Raw genomic sequence first — 19,993 nt, 5'->3', positions numbered from 1 at the left:
AAATGCAGTCATTAATTCAGAAAATACTTGCATAAAAGTTATAAAGTTACATATTGAAATTACAAAGATATATAAATATATATATTACTAGGTTGCACTAGATCAGACAAATGGTCAAAGTCAATAGACGATTCCATTTGTACCATTTCTAGTGCTTGTGGGGGATGATAGGTGTCAATTGGGTCCAAAACCCGTATATCCCATTTGTCCACCCATTCAGTCGACTCACAGTCATCCGAATTTTCCTCTGCACATGATGGACAATAGCATGCCATTTTTCGTGTGTGGATACTCCATGAAACTGCATCAGAGCTTCTAAAAGAGTGCAACTCACTAGATCCTATTAGTGTGCAACAATCCTGATATGGTGCAATGTTAGTATTATCTATCAACCAAAAAAATCTATGACCCGTAGACTCACCTTCCTTACCTAGACCCATTGTAGCGTTACACCACTAGACGATGGATTTTGCATCTGTCAATATTGCTCCATCTTTGTACTTTAGTTCTTCATGAGCTAAGGCTCTTTTGATGCATGTGCTTGCACCATCGTGCTCTCCCTTTCCATGACCAGCCTCTGTGAAATTCCACATGTATTGAATTCTACACAACTTGTGCATCCTACTCAACCAATAGAACATCTGTACATTCTTGAATTGAGATGCACAATTGTCTGACCAAATAATGTGTTGACGATATGTGATGCCTCTGTTAGCCAAATCTCCATAAAATAGTTGAAAACAACCATGTACAAACTTTGTAGAATGTGATCGATCATCGCTGATGTAAAAATGGTACTCCCTCAAACTCTTCCTTGGCATGATGATCATTTCTACATGTCAAATTATTCAAACATTTGAATTACTTAAAATGTGTAAATTACAAATTATTCAAATACATATAAAAATTATAATTATTTGAATGAATACACAATATATATATAAAATGACTTGTCAAATTTCTAACCATTTCGAAATAACATTTCATTGAAACATACAAATTTCAATGAATTCACTATATATTAAACAACATGTCAAATTACAATCAAATTTGTATCTATATATCAACAAACAATATTTAAAATAGATTGCACTAACCTTTTCTATACAAGGAATATTCAAAAAGTCTTCAAATCGTGTATCCAATGATTGAATTTGGTGTTTGTTAGCTTCCAAAAGTGTTTGCCACCTTGAAATAGTGTTTGTTAGCTTGAAATAGTGTTTGCCACTTTGAAAGAATGTTTGCTGTGTTGAAACCCGCGATTTCTGTCGAGATAACAGAGTGTGAAACAGAACAAAAGTAGAGATTGAATGAAACGGCCCCCAAAGTTTCTTTTTGACCATTTTTAGGTGATCTCACATAGTGCGTATGCACTATATTAGAACACATAACTCTCCACCCTCCCTACTCTCTCTCTCTCCCTACTCTCTCTCTCTCTCTTCCTACTCTCTCTCCCCTCTCCCATCCTTTACTCTTTAGATCTCTCACACACACTCCCATCCTCCCTCTCCCACTTCTTACTCTCTCTCTCTGCCACCTCCTACTCTCTCTCACACTCTCTCCCATCCCCTACTCTCTCTTACACACACTCCCATCTGCTACTCTCTCTCTCCCCTCTCCCATCCCCTAAACTCTCTCTTTTGCAGATACACACTCCCATCCCCCTCTCTCTCTCCCCTCTCCCATCCCTTACTCTCTAGATCACTCACACGCACTCTCATCCCTCTCTCTCCTCCTCTCCCACTCCCTCTCCCACCACCTACTATCTCTCTCTCTCTCAAGTTCTCTCTCTCCCTCTCTACTCTCTCTCTCCCTCTCTCTCTCTCTCTCTCCCATCCCCTACTCTTACTCTCTCTCTCTCTCCAATCCCCAACTCTCTCTCACACTCTCTCCCATCCCCTACTCTCTCTGACACTCTCTCTCATCCTTTCACTCTGTCTCTCTCATCTCATACTCTCTCTCTCTCTGTCACCTCCTACTCTCTCTCACACTCTTTCCCATCCTTTCACTCTGTCTCTCCCATCTCGTACTCTCTCTTTGCCACCCCCTACTATCTCTCACACTCTCACACTCTCTCCTATCCCCTACTCTCTCTCTTTCACAGACACACACACACACTCACACTCCCATCCCCCCTCTCTCTTCTCTCCCATCCCCTACTCTCTAGATTTGTCACACGCACTCCCATCCCTCTCTCTCCTCCTCTCCCACTCCCTCTCCTAGGTCACCTAATATTTCTCTCTCTAAAGTTCTCTCTCTCCCTCTCTACTCTCTCTCTCCCATCCCCTACTCTTACTCTCTCTCTCTACCATTCCCAACTCTCTCTCACACTCTCTCCCATCCCCTACTCTCTCTCACACTCTCTCCCATCCTTTCACTCTGTCTCTCCCATCTCGTACTCTCTCTTTGCCACCCCCTACTCTCTCTCTTTCACAGACACACACACACACTCACACTCCCATCCCCCCTCTCTCTTCTCTCCCATCCCCTACTCTCTAGATTTGTCACACGCACTCCCATCCCTCTCTCTCCTCCTCTCCCACTCCCTCTCCCAAGTCACCTACTATTTCTCTCTCTCAAGTTCTATCTCTCCCTCTCTACTCTCTCTCTCTCTCGTCCCCTACTCTTACTCTCTCTCTCTCCCATTCCCAACTCTCTCTCACACTCTCTCCCATCCCCTACTCTCTCTCACACTCTCTCCCATCCTTTCACTCTGTCTCTCCCATCTCGTACTCTCTCTTTGCCACCCCCTACTCTCTCTCACACTCTCACACTCTCTCCTATCCCCTACTCTCTCTCTTTCATAGACACACACACACACTCACACTCCCATCCCCCCTCTCTCTTCTCTCCCATCCCCTACTCTCTAGATTTGTCACACGCACTCCCATCCCTCTCTCTCCTCCTCTCCCACTCCCTCTCCTAGGTCACCTACTATTTCTCTCTCTCAAGTTCTCTCTCTCCCTCTCTACTCTCTCTCTCCCATCCCCTACTCTTACTCTCTCTCTCTCTCCCATTCCCAACTCTCTCTCACACTCTCTCCCATCCCCTACTCTCTCTCACACTCTCTCCCATCCTTTCACTCTGTCCTTCCCATCTCATACTCTCTCTTTGCCACCCACTACTCTCTCTCACACTCTCACACTCTCTCCTATCCCCTACTCTCTCTCTTTCACAGACACACACACACACTCACACTCCCATCCCTCCTCTCTCTTCTCTCCCATCCCCTACTCTCTATATTTGTCACACGCACTCCCATCCCTCTCTCTCCTCCTCTCCCACTCCCTCTCCCAGGTCACCTACTATTTCTCTCTCTCAAGTTCTCTCTCTCCCTCTCTACTCTCTCTCTCCCATCCCCTACTCTTACTCTCTCTCTCTCCCATTCCCAACTCTCTCCCATCCCCTACTCTCTCTCACACTCTCTCCCATCCTTTCACTCTATCTCTCCCATCCCATACTCTCTCTCTCTCTCTACTGCCCCCTACTCTCTCTCTCACTCTCTCCCATCCTTTCACTCTATCTCTCCCATCCTTTCACTCTGTCTCTCCCATCTTGTACTCTCTCTCTGCCACCCCCTACTCTCTCTCACACTCTCACACTCTCTCCCATCCCCTACTCTCTCTCTTTCACAGACACACTCACTCTTATCCCCCCACTCTCTTCTCTCCCATCCCCTACTCTCTACATCTATCACGCACACTCCCATCCCCCCTATCTCTCTCCCTCTCCCTCTCCCTCTCCTACCGCCTACTAGATCTCTCTCTCAAGTTCTCTCTCTCCCTCTCTACTCTCTCTCTCTCTCCCATCCCATCCCTTACTCTCACTCTCTCTCTCTCTCCCATCCCCTACTCTCTCTCACACTCCCATCCCCTAATCTCACTCTCTCTCTCCCATCCCATACGAGCTCTCTCTGCCACCACCTACTCTCTCACACTCTCACACTCTCTCCCATCCCCTACTCTGTCTCTCTTACACACATTCCCATTCCCCCCCTCTCTCTCTCTCCCTCTCCCACTCCCTCTCCCCCATCCCCTACTCTCTCTCTCCCCTCTCCCATCCCCTACTCTCTCTCTTTCATAGACACGCACTCCCACCCCCCCTCTCTCTCTCCTCTCCCATCCCCTACTCTCTAGATTTGTCACACACACTCCCATCCCCCCTCTCTCTCCCTTTCCCACTCCCTCTTGCACCACCTACTATCTCTCTCTCTCTCAAGTACTCTCTTTCCCTCTTTACTTTCTCTCTCCCATCCCCTACTCTCACTCTCTCTCTTCCATCCCCTACTCTCTCTCATACTCTCTCTCTCTCTCACCCCCATCCTGTACAAGCTCTCTCTACCACCCCCTACTCTCTCTCAAACTCTCACACTCTCTCCCATCCCCTACTCTATCTCTCTTATACACATTCCCATTCCCCCCCCCCTCTCTCTCTCACTCCCTCTCCCATTGCCTACTCTCTCCCATCCCCAACTCTATCTCTCTTACACACTTCCATTCCCCCTCTCCCTCTCCCTCCCACTCCCTCTCCCATCGCCTACTATCTCTCTCTCTCTCTCTCTCTCTCCCTCTCTCTCCCATCCCCTACTCTCACTCTCTCTCTTTGCCACCCCTACTCTCTCTCACACTCTCTCCCATCCCCTACTTTCTCTCTTACACACACTTCCATCCCCCCTCTCTCTCCCTCTCCCACTCCCTCTACCATTGCCTAATCTCTTTCTCCTCCATCCACCCTCTCTCTCCCTCTCCCACTCCCTCTGCCATTGCCTACTCTCTTTCTATCCCATCCCCTACTCTCTCTATCTCTCTCTCCCCTCTCTCATTCCCTACTCTCTCTCTCTTTCACACACACCCATCCCCCCTCTCTCCTCTCCCATCCTCTACTTTTTCTCTCACTCGATCTCCCTCTCCCACTGCCTACTCTCACTCTCTCTCACTCTCTCTCTTTCACTCTCTCCCTCTCTACTCTCTCTCTGCTACCCCCTACCCTCTCTCACATTTTCACACACTCTCTCTCTTTCTCTCTTACACACATTTCCATCCTCCCTCTCTCTCTCCCTCTCCCACTCCCTCTCCCATCGCCTACTCTCTCTTCCATCCCCTACTCTCTCTTCCATCCCCTACTCTCTCTCAAGCTACTCTATCTTCCCCCTCTCCCATTCCCTACTCTCTCTCTTTCACACACATGCACTCCCATCCTCCTCTCTCTCGCTCTTCCTCTCCCACTCCGTCTCCCACCACCTACTCTCTCTCTCCCCCATCCCCTACTCTCAATCTCTCTCTCCCAACTTGTACTCTCTCTCACACTTCCTCTCTCTCCCATCCCCTACTTTCAATCTCTCTCCCCCATCCCATACTCTCTCTTTTCCACCTCTACACTCTCTCTCACACTTCCTCTCTCTTGCATCTTGTACTCTCTTTGCCACCCCTACTCTCTGACATTTCCTCTATCTCCTATCCTATACTCTCTCTACCACCCCTACTCTTTCTCACTTCCTCTCTCCCCTCTCCCATCCCCTACTTTCTCTCTATCTCTCTCACACACACAAATAGCCATTCCCTCGCCCCACCCCCCCAGCTCTCTCTTGGTTTTGATTTGCAATTTAGGTCTCAATAGTGCGTGCGCACTATAGCGTGTGCGCACTATAGCGCGTGCGCACTACCTTGAATTCAATAGTTTTTTAATAGGGTGTGTGCACTATAGGGCGCACACGCTATAGGGCGCACGCGCTATTCAAAGCTTTGCATTAAAACCAAGCCTAAGGCTTGGTTTTGCCTTGGAGATCCAACCCAAAGGTTTGGAGTTTATAAATAGGTTTGAGACATGTATTCTAGCAAACATACAAAAAATGATTGATTTTTCTTGTGTGCTCCCTTCAAGATTCTTCGTGGTTGGGTATCGATAAGATCACGTTACATAACATTATAGGTCTTTGTGTTAGCTATCTAACCATATAATTTATTTTTAATTTGAACTATTTTAAGTCTTTCATCTATAATTTCTTTTGAATGTATGTTCATTTTTTGTCAAAAACCACCATGTACTAATTGGGCTATAGATTTTAGCTCATTCATCGAATTTTGTAACAACTTAGTTTTTTAGAAACTAGACTCCATTCTACACTTTTAAAAAAAGAAGTTTTGATTTTAGATTAGTTTTCAATCATTTCTAGGGGGAGCACATAGATATTTCACATTTTTGGGATGGGTCTGATTTAAAAATTCATTAAAAAAAAAATACACATTATAAAATTACCCAAAAAATCTGGGATAAACTACATAGTGTTAGGTAACTTTTGACCAGAGCAATTAAAGAATTTCAAAAAAAAAGTTAAAATTTTAGGGGGGCCACACTTTGTACTATGTTATGTTTTTTTGGAATAAACAGTACCACTTATACCCCCCTTTTGGCACCACAACTTTGTGCACTTACCCTTGTTAGGAGTAAAAGGGGAACTGCAAGTAGCTGTTGGGGTTTGCCAAAACTTGCTATTTACCTTAGACTTCTCTGGCATGCTATTCTCTAACCTAACCTGGATAGGTTTCAGTGAGTTTTCATTCTTTTGAAGTTCTTGTATACTGCTATCCCTGCATGAGTTGTATAACATGTTTTCTAGCTCTTCTATTTGATCTACTGGGGTTTCTTCTAGATAATCTATAGAGTCAGGGATCTCACTTAATTGACTATCTTTGTTTTTTTTGGATAATGTTCCCTTTGATTCCTTATGTTGATTACTGATTGGCTTTTCCATCACTTTGTTACAATTCCTTCCGACATTTGTAGTCTGTGTCTTTATATCCTCAGATCCACTTTTTATTGTCTTCTGTTTATGCTTGCGAGATCCTGTTTCTTTAAATTTCTTATCATTTTTAGGGGAAGCACCCATCTCCCTTAGTCTTGAGTCCTTTATTAAGTCCACTTTTGTGGCTATTGGTGTGTCTTCTGTCTTGTCTGCAATAATGCTTTTCAATGGAGCCCTCTATTTTGTCTGAGACACTTGACCTATCTGGATATTTGGATGAAGGCTCTATTTTCCTAGATTTTTTTTCCTGTTAATTAACTTAGAGCTCAGCTTTGGAAATTTTTCCTTGAGGTCCAAGTTGAGGGGAAGGACCTTAGGTCTGTTATTATGTGTAATGTCAGATTTTAATATATCGATGATATTCCCTTTCTAAGCTTGAAAGCTTATAACATAAGAAGCTTTCTTGGAAATAATTTTCTTCTAAAAATCCAAAGGGTGATTAATATTTAGATTAATGAGAATTTTTATACTGTTGCAGCTAAAAAAGGAAGCATCAATAGCAATAACTTTTCCTATTACAGAGCCTATCTCATAAATGATATCAACATCACATAGCTCTAGAGGAAGAGATAACATGGAAAACCATAACGAGATCATACAATCCACCCTATCTATTTGGAAATTAGGAAACCAATCAAAAAAATTGACACAATAACCTTTAAAGAAATAGTCAAAAACAACAAGAAATTCATTTTTGATCGATTCTTCTTCACATTTTAAAAATAAAGTGTTCTCATAGTGGTGGAAAATACTTACCTGATCCTGGCAGTTACCTGATAGCCATTCCATTAGGGGATGGATATCTTTAGGAGGGCCAGTCCATATTGCAAATACCCCTTTCGATTTACATTCAAACCAAGAATTTTTGACATCATCAGTGGTGATATGAATAGGTTTATCAAAGGGTTTTGACTGCAGCGATGCTAGAAAATAATTAGGGATTGGGGAGTGGGTGTTATGGATATACCGTCTGTGCGGAGGTATGTATGATGGGGGAGAAGCTTGATTTAAATCAGATTCAAAATTTGGAAGGCTAAGAGGATGAGAGGCATTCCTCTGGGAGGGCTCAAATACGAATGTTTTTGGAAGCACATATTTAGTCATATTGAATACCTTGATCTGTTTATCCAGCTGATCTACCATAAAGATTGGCAATTGGGGACGATTTCCATAGTGGTCTTTGTAATCACTGGGACCTTCCGCTTTGATTTTGACTATTTGAAGCCCTCCTTCCTGACGAAGGCTGATAGGTTTCACTGATGGTTTATTCAGCATTGTGAATCTGTTGGCCGTGGGGATATTGAACCTAGCATCTTTATTACCATATTTTATGTTATGCATTTTACTTCGGTTTGCAGGAGAGCTTCCTTGTCTTCCTGCTTCGACAACGTGAAATTTCCTAGGTTGTCTCCTTCTTTCCCTGTGCCCTCGATTCGGGCTTGAATAGATAAATGAAAATTTTGCATTCAGCATATTCGTAGGCAGAGGGAACAATTTACTAAATACTTTGTTTAAAATTAAATCTTATTAATAGTTTTTAATAAATTTTACTATATCATTAAATTTAGTAAGTACGATTATTAATAAATTTGTATGATTTTATTGATAATTTATTAAGTTATTATTTTAATAATTTATATTTATTTTAATAATCATTATTAAAAGATTTGGATATAAGGGTATCCTTAAATTTTGAAAATATAATAATATTTTTTAATTTAGAGAAATTTAATGGATATTGGTGTTATTAAATTGATAGTTCATTTTTATATAAAAATGGGGTTTTATATTTAAATGAATTTTAATGGATTATTGAGTCTCTTGAGGTTCCCGTGGACTTGGGAATTTCATTGGATATGACACTATGAAAATGAAAATTGGAATTCTAGTTTAAATCAAACTCTTATGTTTCCAAAATCAAATTCTTTTATGAAACTACACTTGCAGAGATGTATGTTGTTTTCATGTTGGGGTTTAGGTTTTGACTTAGTATGTTGACCAATCAAGATGTTTACCATAGGCTTGGGAGTTTTGTTCTCTGATGATGTTTTGTATATTTTGGTCACAATCTTTTATACCCGACCATTGTGATGTATTTACTTATTTTTATGATGAGTTTTGATTAGATGGTTGTTAGTGCTTTCCAGTTGCTTGTGTAGAACTGAGGTGAATGGTGTGATTTTCTAGTGCAACCTTTAAGTTTTCAATCAATTATCTTTTGATGCTTTCTAGTTGCTTGTATAGGGGACTAAGGTGATTATTGTGATTTATCTATAGGTGCGCTCTAGTTGCTTGCATAAGACTGAGGTGAATGTTGTGATTTGTCTTTAGGTGCTTTCTAGTTGCTTGTAAAGGATTGAGGTGAAAATTGTGATTTTATAAGATGTATTTTTTATGAGCTTAGGGTGGGTGACCTATGTGTGTACATTGGGAAGTGGCTTACAATGGAGGTCAAAGCCCTAAAGAGGCTGCCTAGGTAATGCATTGTAAGTTGTTTTAATAAGTGATAACATTTCATTAAATGAGAGTAAAATAAATTAATAAGAGTCAGTGTTTTTCCTTGCCCATGTCTTGAGTGCTAGTATAGGCTAGGATGGAAGTAGAGAGAATGCTTGGTTGCAACCTTGCTTTGCTTGTACGCCTTGTATGTACAAAAGGATACTAATGCCATGTAGGGACACTAGGGGGCCAGATCTAGAGAGGCTGCTAGGGTAACCTTAGATTTGGTTCATGTGATGACACTATTGGTCTCAAATTGGCTTTAACAATTGAGTGTCAACACACTTAAGAAACTTTCTAAGTTGATGCTGAGGATAATATAGATGTCGAGTTACAATATGTGCCGAGCTAGAAATTCAATATGTGCTAAGTCATTCAGATCTCGAGAAGATAGATAGTTCCAAGAAGGTTTCAACTGCCCAGTGACTAATAAATGCTAAGCCAGTATATGTGCTAAGTAAACTATAGGTGTCGATCAAGACAGAATTTTTGTATGTGCCAAGCATTAGTAATCAACAAGTGTTGAGTAACATAGTATTGACATATGATTTTGTGCATTCATAGACTCAGTTGCAAATCATGTTGCATGAAAACTAATATATAGATTTTGAATCATAAAGATAAAATCAAATCTATTAGATTACCTATGTACTCTGCATGTAACCAATCAAATAATTGCAATGCTAAAGAGGCAAAATGGATGAATCTCATCCATAGATTCATACCTAACCATAAGTCACAAATTTTTTTTGAAGAAGGATGAAGCTCCATAATTGAAATAATTGAAGAGAGGAATAATAGAGTGAAAGAGAGCAAAGAATAGAAGGGTGAAAAATACATTCAAGGTGACTTAGTAAAATAGGGGAATTTCTAGATTAGTTAACATTAGAAAATAGTATCAGCACTTCATACAGAATCATATAAGATCAAAGAGGATCAAATCAAAATGGACTGAACATCAATCTAAAATAAGTAATTGAAGATTGTAAGTGACCAAGCCAACACATTCTACTATACTTTCTAGAAATTGTATGAGGAGAATGAAAATCCTATGAAGATAGGTTGGTTTTAACAACCATTTTGTAAATCCTTTAACAAGGTGACATTCCAAGTGAATGTTCTATAAATCCTTTAGACAATTGCACCTTTAACACGGTAGGCCTCTCACAGGGTAGACCATTGTTGATGGTCAAACTTTGTAACCTTGACAAGTTATGTATTGCTACACTGATAAGTTGTGGGTGTCATCCCCACCCCAGTTTTAACTTCTCATTTTGCAGGGTTTCTGGCTGATCAAATATTGTGTTATCTATTTTCATGAATGCCTTTACATTCATGTTAATTAAAAATGTTACATGCATGTATTGCTTTCAGTTAAAAGTTTTATAGCTTAAATTTTGGTACTTTTGATTCACCCCTGCCCCACCCCCCCTAGAAGTATACTTCGTACTTGTAAATTCCAACAATTGGTATCAGAGCTAAGTTCTTACAAGGAAAAGCATTACAACTTGAAAAAATGATCTAGAAATAAATGTCTACAAGCTTGGGAAGATTATAGAGAATCATAAGATTGAAATACATCTCATTCTACATTCTCTAGAATAAGCTAGGGAGGAAGTGAGGAAATCCTTAAAGAGAAGAAAAGGCATCACAATAGCTGAGAATGATACACCGTACAAGGAGACTGAAACTAGAAAAGTGTTTGCCAATGGAGATTCTAAGGAGTATGATGCAACAATTTCAGACTTAATGGAGAAGAACACAACTCAAGCAGAAGAGGTCAAAACTCTCAAGATTGAACAAGAATCACAAGCCATGATGCTTTGTGAAGTGACTAAGAAAAAGAAGAGAGTCATTGAAGATAAAGCTATGATAGAAGATGACAAGAGAAATCTTTCCAATAGACTAGCGAAAAATTTAAGTGAGCTTACAAGAGTTTACAACATGTAGCTAGACACTCTAAGCCAAATGATGAATGCTCATCATGAGTTGAATGTCAAGGACATTGAGATCTCCACACTGAAGGTGCAGAATGAACAACTACAAAATGACTTGAGAAAAGAATAAGAAATTGCAGAAAGCTTCAACAAACCTAATGAAGCCATCAAGTACTTTGAACAACTACTAAAATCACCAAGATCTAGTAATTACACTTTAGGACTAGGATACACTAGAACTAAAGGAGAGTCATCTAAAACTACAGAGGAAAGAAGTGACAAAGGTAAGAACACAAAACCCACTTGTCATTTTTGTGCTAAAAAGGGACATACCTCTAATGTGTGTAGGAGCAAGAATGTCAATCAGCATGACAAACCTAAAAACATGGGTCAGTGTCACAAGTGCAACAAGCAAGGTCATTAGGCACATGACTGCAAGACTAGAACCATCAAGACACCAAGATTTGAAGGTCACTACTACAATTCCAAGAAGTATGGACATAGAGCCTTTGAATGTAGATCCAAGCCTATGTGGACACCAAACCAACCAACAAAGACAAATAATCATGGACATCACTACAATTGGGACTACAACACTAGGCAAAGTTGTTGCTACTATCAAGAATATGGACATATTCCTAAGAATTGCACAAGAACACACTTTATTAGCAACTACAATAGGTGGTTGAGTCAAACTACTTGTTTCAACTACCTAAAGATATGACACATCAACAAGTATTGTCCAACAAGATCAAAGGCACCCAATTCTGAGTTCAACAAAGGAAAATGGAAAGTTGATGCTGAACACATCAGAGGAGAGATGAATAAGATATGAAAGTAGCACATCCAATGGAGGGATCACTACATCAAAAAGGTCAAGTGGTCACACTTCATCCAACTAAGCAAAAGAAGTTATGAGGAACTGATATACAATGCTTTATTATACATCAGTTCCAAGACAAGTGAGTACTGCAAAGGATATGAATAGCATGAATAAAGATGCAGGTTTATCCTCAAAAGATTTCATATTGTTTCCAAGTATGAAAAGTTACCTTCAGTTGCCAAGTGAAATCATAGTATGTTCCGAGTTGTTGGACAAAACTAGTGGAAGCTGAGTGATTAGTTGCTGCCAAGTAAAATAATGCTAGTTGATGTCGAGTAAGGTTAAATCCTTTAGCTCCTGAGTAAAAGGAAAATTGCACTGATGCCAAGTAACTCAAGAAAATGCATACAAGTTGAGTTAACAACTGTATGAGCATTAAGCATGTAATGCTAGGTATTGAAGGGTATTTGTTTGATTTTTCAACCATTTTTATCATTCGAACATAGAGCAAAGAATGAGTAGAGTGAAGAAGTGATTTCAAGCAAAGGCAAAACATTCAAACAAATTTGAGTAGAGATTCAAAGCAATTTCATCGATCTAAAGGTATTTATTCGAGTGCCGAGCTATGCAATGTTTGAATTCGTTAAACCTTAGTTTGTAAAAATGGTATCTAGCTCTAGAAACCCCAAGGATAAGGAGCCATTTGGAGTTCAACTACTTAGAAGGGAAGTAAAATAGCCAAAATTCAAACCAATCGTTGAGGTAGCCTACAAGAACGATCCAGCCAACACACTATCCATTATTCCCCCTAAAGTAGTTATGGTTCAAGACATTCACAAATTCTACAATTGCAAAGTAGGAGGGATAGGAGACATGGAGATTAGGGAAGCATACAATAAACTATGTGAAAATGGAGTGTTGAAGGAAGAATACAACATAGTTGAGAAAAAGGGACTTACCCATGCCCTACACTTTCCTACAGTCTTTAAAACAAAATGGATCAGACTTGTTCTAAGTAGAATTCATTATGGTTTCTTATGGTTAAATGGAGGACTAGTAAAGATAACCAAGATAATCATTCACCGAGTCACAGGGTATCCAACCCTAGATCAACCTAAGACCTTAAGAAGTGACTCCAAAGAGGTTATTGAAAAGAACACTAGTGCTCAATGGAATAAGAGGGGTATGACAATAGAAACAACCAAGGACCCTCTCATAGAATTTGTTGTTAAAGTTATCTCTGAAAAATTCTATCAATCAAGAAGATTGAACAATGTTCCCTACATTGTAGTTGATGTGGGATATAATATTATGAAGAAGGATCATACATATGACTTAGTCGAGCTGCAACTGCAACAAATCATGGAGAACTTGGGAGCCACAAGAAGGTCCAAGAGTGCCCAATGCAAATTTGGATCAATTTTGATATGCATATTCTTTTATGTTTAGAATGAATTCCCTTCTTTTGGCAAGATAGGCTGGAAAAAAAATAGATCAGCTATTGTACAGATCAATGAATACATAGAGCAGATGGGGCAAATTTTGAAACAATTTTGACAAGCTATTTTGAAGACTTTAAGAAGTCTATGAAATAGAGGTTTAGGATACATGTTTCCTTAGTTGAGCAACACATCAATGATATCTATTTCTTGGTTGATATAGATTATACATATATTCAAGTAATTGTACCAAGAGTTAGATGGCTCAGGCCACTTGGTTATGAGATCAATATTGATGAAGCTTCTATAGCAATAAAAACTTTACTTGCAGAATAAGTTGATAAAAGAAATGAACCCTTTTGCACTTATGATGTTGTTAGATCTAAGGTGGAGATGGAATTGAAGACAACATCAGTTTCAAAAAAGAAAGACAGATTAGTGAAGATGCTAAAGGCAAGATTTGGTGAAGGTGAAGAGGATGATGAGGAAGAAGGAGAGCAGGATGAAGGGCCACTTGGCTTGACACAAGGCATGAGAGAAGACATAGAAGAAGGAATTGAGGAAGAGGAAGCCAAGGAAATACCTAATAAACCTTAGCTCAAGAAAAGAAAAACTACCACCAAACCAGCTACAAAGCCCAAGAAAGTTGCCAAGCAAACCCTTGCCAAGCCCATGACAAGAGCAAGCACTAGGGAAATAACTCAACAAGTCAAAGTATAGGCCAAAGAGAAGAAGAAGGCAACAAAGCAACAAAAGCCAACAAAGAAAAAGTTGAGAAGAAAATATGTTTCTCAACTTGACTCTGATGAAGAGAAGACTACGTCAGAAGACATTAGCCAATGTAGAGTAGTAAGTCATGCATCTAAATCCAATTTAGAGAACATTTGTGATAATATTAAGAATAATGCTGACTTGACTGGCTTGAAAAGTGTTGATTTTGGTAAGTTGAGTAGAGAAGAGCAAAACATGGTGGAAGAATCTATCGACACCATGATGTCCAAGTTCAAGACAACTCCACTTGAACTTGACAACTCAATACCAAAAGATTTGTATTCAATTATTGAAAATAAATGCCATTATTGCCTTAATATGGAGAAAGAAATAAGCGAGTCAACATTGGCTCAAGTAATTCCTAAGCTCACAAAAGGTCAAATCACAAAGGCAAACAAAAAGCATGGCATCAAATTCTCTCCCAAGTGTAGAGCCTTCAACATTCTTCAAAATAACATTGAAGATTTTGTAAATAAATCAACAAAAATATGGAAGTTGATATATGGTTTGACCACAGTGAAACTAGGAGAAGAGGATCCCCTTGAAGATAAAGACATTGAAGGAGAAGAAGAGAATGACAAGGAGGAGGAAGTAGAGAAAGAGTTAAGGAAAGACATAGTGGAGGAGACACAACAAAGGACAAATAAAGTGGCAACTATTGAGGAGCAACAATAAGAACAGAGTGTGCAAGACACACAACTGCCACCCTTGAGCCCTCCACATCATACCACCACACCTATAGATACCATAACCATGCAAGATTTTCCTAAAATCTCTAGTTAGAACATCAATCCACTAACTATAGAGGATCTCAAAAAGATTCTTGACCAAACTACATTGCAAGTACAATTGTGTACAAATCTAGTGTTGGTCAATGTGGAAGAACTAAAAAAGGCTATAGTAGAAATAACAAGGGATAAGGTGAATCCACAAGAACCACCTTCTCACATCTCTACAGCCACAAGTGGACAACCAACAGTGCAAATAGCAGTAGACACATCAGCAAAGGTTGACTCCACAGTTCAAGTCTTGATGACTGAACAAAAGACACATAGTGCAGAGGAGAAAGAGCCTACAAAGGAGCAAACAAGATAGATGGATACATCAGTCTCTACAACACAAGTACAAGGTGCAGACCCACAAATCACAATAATTGATAAGGAAAGATCTAAAGAGGACAAGGAAATTTCTAAGGAGAAGGAGTAAGAGGCAATACAAACATTGGTAAATTTTCCTACAACAAGGACTCCAACAATGCTTCAGAAGTTGAGCATTGATGCCATGCCACTACAAATATATGCACCAGGCTCGAGCTCAACAAGAGTAGCAAGGGTACTTTACTATGGAGACCCTACATTAGATGAGGACATAGTCATCCCCAAGTATGACTATTATAATCTTACTCTTGAGTAGATCAATCTAATGCAAGAGGCATTATAGAGAAAAAAGAAGCAGAACATACTCATAAATGAGTACAAGCAAAGGCAAGCTTTACGTGAAATCAAGAACATCTTTCTAGATGCCTTCAACTTGCAAATACCTGATGAAACAAGACCAATTATGGAACAACTTTCAAATATAGTAGACCAGGTGCAAAATAAAGACCTTGATACAAATGTCAAACTACTAGAATGGTCAAAAAAGAAATTTTTGGTGAAGGTAAATGAGAAAATCTCTACTGAAATTGTACTTTCACAAGTTGAACTAGCTTAAAAAATTGAAAAAGTGAAGGAAGTACTTAAGAACATTTTCTCAGTGTAAAAAAAGCTATGTGATCCTTCCATCTTCACACAATAAACTAGCTAGAGGATTATGAGCTTGGAAAAATACTTGAAGTTATCTACTATGCAACTACCAAGAGATCCAACTGAAAGTGAGAAGCATTTTCACACTACATTTCACACTTAGAAGGAATTATCTATATTAATAGCAGATGAGGAAAACATCAAGGCCAGTTTAGTCTAGATAGAATCTTCCATAACCCCACACATAAATTTTTTGTAAAAGGAACCAACCTATGTAGAAAATGTGTTGAAGAAAGATCCTAATCTTTCCACATTAGATGGCTTAGTTCACCTTGCAGTAGAGTTAGTCATCTATATTAAATCACTAGAAGTGGCACTATAGAACTGGGATGCTGCTCTAAGGATAGTAATGGAGGAAAATAGATCCTTTTTGGCAAAAATTTTAGTTAATGTATATACACTTTTGACATAAGTGTCAAAAAAGGGGGAGATATAGAAAAGCCAAAAGGAAACTATGACTACAAGGGAAGATATGTGAAAGGGGGAGTTACAAATTTTGAAGAGTTAGAATAGAGCAGATAGAGAAAGAATGCTAAGGCAAGGCATCAATAAAGAGTATTAGAATCAGCATGAGACAAATCCATCATGAGAAGTTTTGGATAAGGCTAAGGTGCATCAACTTAGAGGGAGTTACAAATTTTGAGGTATAAAGTCCTTTACAAAATTTTGAACAATTTTGAAGTTTTGTATATATGTTGAATAGAATGTATATTATACTCCAAAAGATTAGATTCATCATGTATACTTAGGTGTTTTTGACACTCATGTCAAAGGGGGAGATTGTTGATCTCAGATTGGCTTTGACAATTGAGTGTCAACACGCTTAAGAAACTTTCTAAGTTGATACTGAGTATAATATAGATGCCTTGTTACAATATGTGCCAATCTAGAAATTCAATATGTGTCAAGTCATTCAAATGTTGAACAAATAGACAGTGCAGAGCAAGTTTCAACTGTTGAGTGACTAATAGAGGCTAAGCTAGTATATGTGCAGAGTAAACTATAGGTGCCAAGAAGGACACAATTTCTATATGTGTCGAACATTGGTAATCAACAAGTTCCGAGTAACATAGTATTGGCATATGAATTTGTGCATTCACAAACTCAGTTACAAATCATGTTGCATGACAACTAATATAAAAATTTCAAATCTTAAAGATAAGATCAAATCTATTAGATTACCTATGTACTCTACATGCAACCAATCAAATAATTGCAATGCTAAAGAGGCAAAATGGATGAATCTTAGCCGTAGATTCATACCTAACCCTAAGTCATGAAAACCTTTTAAAGAAGGATGAAGCTCCATAATTCAAGTAATCAAAGAGAGGAATGACAGAGTGAAAGAGAGTGAAGACAAAAAGGGTGATGAATACATTCAAGGTGACTTAGTAAAACAAGGGAATTATTAGATCAGTTAACATCATAATAGAGTATTAGCACTTCATACAAAATCATATTAGATCAAAGAGGATCAGATCATAATGGATTGAACATCAATTTGAAATCAACAATTGAAGATTGTAAGTGATTAGGTCAACACATTCTACTATACTTTCTAGAAATTGTATTAGGAGAATGAAAATCATATGAAGATAGGTTGTTTTAACAACCATTTTGTAAATCCTTTAACAGGGTGACATTCCAAGTGAATGTTTTGTAAATCCTTTAGACAGGTGCACCTTTAACAGGGTGTTGGAGCCTTTAATAGGGTAGGCCTCTCACAGTGAAGACCATTGTTGATGGCCAAACTTTGTAAACTTGACAAGTTACATATTACTATAGTGATAAGTTGTGGGTGTCAACCCCACCCCAGTTTTACCTTCTCATTTTGGAGGGTTTTTGGGTGATCAAATACTGTGTTATCTATTTTCATGCATGTCTTTACATTCATGTTAATTAGAAATGTTACATGCATGTATTGATTTCATTTAAAAGTTTTATAGCTTAAAGTTTGGTACTTTTGATTCACCCCCGTCCCCCCTTAGAAGTATACTTCCTACTTATAAATTAGAACAGACACTTGCCCACTTACATGGTAGATTTCCTATGTGTCTTTGTTGTCTCTAGGATTACTAGATGATGCTAGTGCCTTGGTACAATTTGAGATAGTTTTCTATCAGGTATTTCCTTGACCTAGATGTTGGTTATGACTTGTGGATTGATATTTGCTTGGGACTTGAGACTATCTCCTCAACATAGTGGGAGTAGGCCATTTAGGTTTCACGAGGTTAGGTGGTAATGTTTCTTATACCATTGAGATGCAACAACTAGATGTCATTATTTCTGTTGGATAGTTATATTTTGTTATATTATACTTGATTTATCAAAGATCTTATGAGATGATGTATATTCTTTGAGCTTCTCATACCTTGTGACTTGTACAATGGATAATTATACATTTTGATTTTTCCAAGTGGCATCTTATGTAATTATATATTATTAAATTGGAATTGTACTTGTAATAATTCTTTGATGTGGATTTGTTGTGTATTGGATTCAGTATTAATAAAACTTATTTATATATGTGATTCAATGTCATGGGACTCGTAAGAGATGTAAATCTATTTATGATGGTTGTATGTATGTGAGTTACTGCTTTTGCTATATTATCTCTTGTTGTTGTTATCTTAAAAAAAATATGTTTGACAAACTTAGTGAAACTTTAGGTTAATTTCTTTTGGGTTCTTTGGCAGGGTGTTACATGTTTCTTTTTTGCATTTACCCTGTGATATTTTATTTTGGTGAAAATACTCAAAATCTTGGTGCTCCTATTGATGTAAATATTGCACCTTCTAGTGCAAGTGCTAGTATCCAACTTTGTTCTATTTGTGCACTCTAACAAGGATTCTACATCATTTTAATTTGGTTTCACACAATATAGAATAACTATCTTTTGCACAACTTTCTAAAGTATCCCATGATATGCAAGTAAACATCAAATCAATTACCAAAGGAAGGCCTTAGTTGGAGTAGCATAAAGTTTCTCAATAAGACCATACTCCTTACAAAATGTTAATGAAGACAAGGCACAAAAGGAAACATGTGTTGAGAAGGTTAAAGGGAAGTAGGAAAATAATTCATAGGTTTAGGTTGCTTAGCATTTCTAATGTTATACATATAAGAAATTACATTACAATGAGGTATTCATAATGCATGTTGTTTAAGTTTTCTACTTTGAGTGAATTGTTTGGTTGATTTTCAATAGTAACCAAGAGCTGAAGACTCAAAAAAAAAAAAAATTTGGTCAATGAGTTTGACACAAGAACTGCACAATCAAATCCTAATAGCAGTTTGACTTCCTATAGAAAATACCTCCTGCTTGTTAGTTGACGAGCTTAAGGGGATTTCTGATGATTGATGCATAAAGCACAACACTTGGTGAAGGTTTTACGAGTGATGTTGCAAGAAGAGTGTGCTTAACCATGGAGGAAACTCCATAGTTTAGCATGCTCAAGTTGGAGTAGTACTGGGATGGGTGACCTCCTAGGAAGTCCCAATGCTTCACGTCTGTGAGAATCACCTAGATCAAATGAGTGCCAAGTGTTCCATTTATTTTCATGAGAGATAGATTCATGTGTGAATCAGTACTCGTGAAACACGGGTCAATGAATTTGACTCAAAAACTACATGGTTAAATCATGATAGCAATGTCACAATTTGACTTGTAATTAAAAAAAAAACCTCCTACTTATCAATTGATGAGCTTAAGGGGCTTTCTAATGAACGGTTCATAAAGCACAACACTTGGTGAAGGTTTTGCCAATGGGGTTGCAAGAAGAGTGGGTTTAACCAAGGAGGAAACTTCAAAGTTAAGCACGCTCAAGTTGGAGTAGTACTGGGATGGGTGACCTCTTAGGAAGTCCCAGTGCTTCACCTTTATTAGCATCACCTAGATCTAATGAGCTCTAAGCGTG

The 19,993-nt window shown here is 38.6% G+C and overlaps 1 pseudogene; it reads right to left on the bottom strand.

Annotated features, from left to right (window-relative positions):
- LOC149536405 (SNF1-related protein kinase regulatory subunit gamma-1 pseudogene) overlaps positions 1-8,275 on the bottom strand; it is a 178,852-nt pseudogene extending 170,577 nt beyond the window's left edge.
- Between the last annotated feature and the right edge of the window lie 11,718 nt (positions 8,276-19,993).

The sequence above is a fragment of the Cupressus sempervirens genome, chromosome 10 (genome assembly GCF_028749045.1).
Source record: "Cupressus sempervirens isolate cs-2001-9-10 chromosome 10, ASM2874904v1, whole genome shotgun sequence".
Taxonomy (NCBI): domain Eukaryota; kingdom Viridiplantae; phylum Streptophyta; class Pinopsida; order Cupressales; family Cupressaceae; genus Cupressus; species Cupressus sempervirens.
Note: the sequence above shows the minus strand (reverse complement) of the source record. Positions and strands in the feature narration are given on the sequence as shown.